The following is a 6,000-nucleotide window of genomic DNA, read 5'->3' as shown; positions in this document are numbered from 1 at the left end:
GTATGTGTGTGTGTGTGTGTGTGTGTGAGAGAGAGAGAGAGAGAGGAATATATTGAGTAAAGAAAAGCAAAGTTATTAAGCAGTGTAGTAATATAACTCACTCAGTTTATAGTCACAAAAGCTGACCTTATAATCATCTTAGTGGGATGATACAGAATAAGCCATGGGTTTCTCTAAATCTCATTTTTCTAATCTGAAAAATCATCAAAAATAGTGAATCAATTACAGACTTGTCCTGAAGATAAAATATGGTAAGATACATTAAATTACTGTAAATATAAGGCAACACTAATTTATGTGACCCCTGGTTCAGATGGTATGTGTATTAAAGGTTCAGAAGAAAAAAGAGTAGCCTTTCACACTGTGTGGGTCCTAACCAGTGCTCTGCTTCCATCCTCATGAATGCGGTGTCCTATATTTTGATTATTTTCCTTCACAAAACTAAAGTCTCTCTTCGAGCTGTTTCAAACTGTGGAGCAGCCAGGGCAGGCTCTGAGCATCCCACAGTGTGAATCAGCCAAGTACTTCCTCTTCTCTCTGCATTTTCAATAGGATGGAGGCAGCTGACCCTCTCAGAACAGGCTCCAACTATAAGCTCAATTATGTGAAATATGCACCCTGGGGCACTTGCAGCTGCCAATGGAGGGAATTTGGGAAATTAGATTGAGAAATTGGATTGAAGTTGTAAGGACTGCCAATTTGCATTTTCCAAAGCTTCTAGAGATTGAGACTACCACTTAAAGGATTAAGGGGTAAATGTGTTGACTCCCTTGCAAGATTTTTGCTGCAATTAAATAAATTTCTTAACTAAGGACCAGTCCCTTTCATGAAAATAGCATTGTACTGGCCTGAATGCATGCAAACAACCCACAAACTTGTTCCATTGAGGCAGCCAAAATATGACCTTCAGTGAAGCAGGACAGAAACCTATTACACGTTGCTTTAAGATTTTACTGCTGCTGCTGCGTCGCTTCAGTCGTGTCTGACTCTGTGCCACCCCATAGACAGCAGCCCACTAGGCTCCTCTGTCCCCGGGATTCTCCAGGCAAGAATACTGGAGTGGGTTGCCATTTCCTTCTCCAATGCATGAAAGTGAAAAGTGAAAGGGAAGTCGCTCAGTCGTGCCCGACTTTTAGTGACCCCATGGACTGCAGCCTACCAAGATCCTCTGTCCATGGGATTTTCCAGGCCAGAGTACTGGAGTGGGGTGCCATTGCCTTCTCCGTAAGATTTGACTACTTGAGCAAAATATCTGCCTTTTGCCTGAGGCTAGATTATGCTGCAAAGACGTGCCCTAATCCAAGATGGCTAATTCTAAACTGGATCTTAAGACATGAATGGAGATTTCTACTGCAGAAACCCTAATATATTATAAAACCAGCAGATGATTTTGGGGGGATTTTGAGGCATGTTTCTCAGATTTCCTATTCCTGACCGTCAGTGATGGTCTTTACATCAATCAAAAAACAATCCCTCCAGGCTCCTCTGTCCATGGGATTCTCCAGGCAAGAATACTGGAGTGGGTTGCCATGCCCTCTCTGGGGAATCTTCCTAACCCAGATGTCTTTTACATCTCCTGCATTAGACTAGTGCCACCAGGGAAACCCATCCTCACTCCTACTTCTAATTGAAAAAACACACCAAGAAAAGATCTAATATAAGCCGTTTACCCCATATGTGTGCTGTGTGCTCAGTGGTTTCAGTTGTGTCCAGCAGTTTGCAACTCCACAGACTGTAGGCTCCCAGGCTCCTCTGCCCATGGGATTCTCTAGGCAAGAATTCTTGAGTGGGTTGCCATGCCCTCCTCCAGGGGATCTTCCCAACCCAGGGGTTGAGCCCACACCTCCTGCATCTTCTCATTCATTACCCACTGAGTCAGTCACCTGGGAAACCCTTATCCTATATCGTCACTTTCAGTTAGAAAGGTGGAATCATTGTGAAAGCATGAGTTTTACTACGCGTATCAACTGAAATCAGTGGTGATGGTCTGGGGTACTTCATTAAAGATATTCTGAGGTGATTTCTACACTCAAAGTGGGGTTCTTGGTGGAGAGTAAAGTGCTTTGAAGGAGGTGCAAAGATCAATTATCAAGGACTACTCTAAGTTGAGGCATCCCTTATTCTCAAAACAATCTCTAATCTCTTAGAACGCTAAGCCAAACTTTAAAGGAACATTACTCTTTTTTCATGATTCATTAGTGGGAAATAGGAGAATCCTGTGTTGACACAGCTCCATCAGTGGCACAAGATAAGGGCTTTTTCACATGCATTCACACCAACATAATTCTACTTGAAGGGAAAAGACTGGCCTTTAGTTACTGAAATTTATTATATTTACTTAGAGCTCACATCTTACTTTCAAAGTAGAGAATTTCATTTCTTGAATTTTTGTCACCCCTATAAGAAATACTACTCTAAAATTTTTGGTATGGGGTCTTTCCATTTCAGTATGAATTAGAGTGGGTGATATCTGATCTTTAGAATGAGAAATAGGTTTCAACCTGGATGCCTCCACTGATCAATAAAGGCTGCCTGGGGTAATGTACTGAGGAAGATAGGAGACTATGTCCCAGGTGGGGCAGGGATGAAGGAAACCATCAATTGACTATCAATGTCTACCATAGGCATAAGAATGGAGGAGTGGAAGCTGATGTCTTATATCATTGGCTAATTAGTCAGTCAGTCAGTTCAGTTGCTCAGTGGTGTCCAACTCTTTGCGACCCCTAATCACAGCACATCAGGCCTCCCTGTCCATCACCATCTCCCAGAGTTCACTCAAACTCATGTCCATCAAGTTGGTGATGCCACCTAACCATCTTATCCTATGACATCCCCTTCTCCTGCCTTCAATCTTTCCCAGCATCCAGGTCTTTTTCAATGAGTCAGTTCTTCCCATTAGATGGCCAAAGTATTGTAGCTTCAGCTTCAGCATCAGTCCTTCCAATGAATATTCAGGACTGATCTCCTTTAGGATGGACTGGTAGGATCTCCTTGCAGTCCAAGTGACTCTCAAGAGTCTTCTCCAATACCACAGTTCAAAAATATCAATTCTTCGGTGCTCAGCTTTCTTCACAGTCCAACTCTGACATCCATACATGACCACTGGAAAAACCATAGCTTTGACTAGATGGATCTTTGTTGGCAAAGTAATGTCTCTGCTTTTCAATATGCTATCTAGGTTGGTCATAACTTTCCCTCCAAGTAGTAAGCGTCTTTTAATTTCATGGCTGCAATCACCATCTGCAGTGATTTTGGATCCCAAAATTATAAAGTCTGACACTGTTTCCACTGTTTCCCCATCTATTTCCCATGAAGTGATGGGACCAGATGCCATGTATTATGGAATGTAAAAACACCCAAGACTTGTCTCTACACTAACCTTTGTTTCTAACAAATTGTCTGATAATGGTGAAGTGATATTCCCAGTAATCAAGATCATCTCCAAAACAAAGAAATGCAAAAAGGCAAAATGGTTGTCTGAGGAGGCCTTACAAATATCTATGAAAAGAAGAGAACTGAAAGGCAAAGGAGAAGATATACCCATTTGAATGCAGAGTTCCAAAGAACAGCAAGGAGAAATAAGAAAGCCTTCCTCAGTGATCAATGCAAAGAAATAGAGGAAAACAATAGAATGAGAAAGACTAGAGATTTCTTCAAGAGAGATATCATTAGAGATACCATGGGAATATTTCATGCAAAGATGGGCACAATAAAGGACAGAAATGGTATGGACCTAAAATAATCAGAAGATATTAAGAAGAGGTGTCAAGAATACACAGAAGAACTACATGAAAGAGATCTTCATGACCCAGATAATCACAATGGTGTGATCTCTCCCCTAGAGCCAGACATACTGGAATGTGAAGTCAAGTGGGCCTTAGAAAGCATCACTACAAACAAAGCTAGTGGAGGTGATGGAATTCCAGTTGAGCTATTTCAAATCCTGAAAAATGATGCTGTGAAAGTGCTGCATTCAATATGCCAACAAATTTGGAAAAGTCAGCAGTGGCCACAGGAGTTGAAAAGGTCAGTTTTCATTCCAATCCCAAAGAAAGCCAATGACAAAGAATGCTCAGACTACGGCACAACTGCACTCATCTCACACGCTAGTAAAGTAATGCTCAAAATTCTCCAAGCAAGGCTTCAACAGTATGTGAACTATGAACTTCCAGATGTTCAAGCTGGTTTTAGAAAAGGCAGAGGAACCAGAGATCAAATTGCCAACATCCATTGCATCATCAAAAAAGCATGAGAGTTCCAAAAAAAACATCTACTTCTGCCTTATTGACTATGCCAAAGCCTTTGACTGTGTGGATCACAATAAACTGTGCAAAATTCTTGAAGAGATGGGAATACCATGCCACCTGACCTGCCTCCTGAGAAATCTTGTATGCAGGTCAACAAGCAACAGTTAGAGTTGGACGTGGAACAACAGACTGGTTCCAAATTGGGAAAGGAGTACATCAAGGCTGTATATTGTCACCCTGCTTTTTTAACTTATATGCACAGTACATCATGAGGAATGCTGGACTGGATGAAGCACAAGCTGGAATTAAGATTGCCAGGAGAAATATAAACAACCTCAGATATGCAGACAACACCATACTTTGGCAGAAAGTGAAGAACTAAAGAGCCCCTTGATGAAAGTGAAAGAGGAGAGTGAAAAAGTTGGCTTAAAGCTCAACATTCAGAAAACTAAGATATGGCATCTGGTCCTATCACTTCATGGCAAATAGATGGGGAAACAATGGAAACAGTGACACTTTATTTTGGGGGGTTTCAAAATCACTGCAGATGGTGACTACAGCCATGAAATTAAAATATGCTTGCTCCTTGGAAGACAAGTTTTGACCAACCTAGACAGCATATTAAAAAGCAGAGACATGACTTTGCCAACAAAGATCTGTCTAGTCAAAGCTGTGGTTTTTCCAGTAGTCATGTATGGATCTGAGATTTGGACTATAAGATAGCTGAGCTCTGAAGAATTGATGCTTTTGAACCGTGGTGTTGGAGAAGACTCTTAAGAGTCCCTTGGACTGCAAGGAGATCCGAACAATCCATCCTAAAGGAAATCAGTGCTGAATATTCATTGGAAGGACTGATGCTGAAGCTGAAACTCCAAAACTTTGGCCACCTGATATGCAGAACTGATTCATTTGAAAAGACCCTGATGCTGGGAAAGATTGAAGGTGAGAGGAGAAGGGGATGACAGAGGATTAGATGGTTGGATGGCATCACTGACTCAATGGACATGAGTTTGAGTAAACTCTGGGGGTTGGTGATGGACCAGGAGGCCTGGCATGCTGCAGTCAATGGGGTTGCAAAGAGTCAGGCATGAATGAGCGACTGAGCTGAACTCAACTGATATTACCATTTGAGCTTTAATCAGTATTAGAAGGCTGTTTCCGCATATATATGGAATTTAGAAAGATGGTAACAATAACCCTGTGTACGAGACAGCAAAAGAGACACTGATGTATAGATCACTCTTACGGACTCTGTGGGAGAGGGAGAGGGTGGGGAGATTTGGGAGAATAGCATTGAAACATGTATAATATCATGTATGAAATGAGTCGCCAGTCCAGGTTCGATGCACGGTACTGGATGCTTGAGGCTGGTGCACTGGGATGACCCAGAGGGAGGGTAGGGGAGGGAGGAGGGAGGAGGGTTCAGGATGGGGAATGTGGGTATACCTGTGGCGGGTTCATTTCGATATTTGACAAAACTAATACAATATTGTAAAGTTTAAAAATAAAATAAAATTTAAAAAAAAGAAGGCTGTTTCCTAATACATAATATCATAGGATATTTTTTATGCTCTTTTAAATTTTATTCTAATATAATTTCAGGCTTGTAAAAGTTATAAGAATTGTACGAAGAAGGTGTATATATCATTCCCAAATATTAATATGGTCTCTCTTGTTTTCCCTTTCTCTGTGCATACACATACAACTGTGTTGCCACTGTTACTTGCTCCCTCTTCATGCCTCCCTCCGCCTT

This window comes from Bos javanicus, chromosome 26, assembly GCF_032452875.1.
Source record: "Bos javanicus breed banteng chromosome 26, ARS-OSU_banteng_1.0, whole genome shotgun sequence".
Classification (NCBI taxonomy): domain Eukaryota; kingdom Metazoa; phylum Chordata; class Mammalia; order Artiodactyla; family Bovidae; genus Bos; species Bos javanicus.
This window is presented reverse-complemented; position numbering follows the sequence as displayed.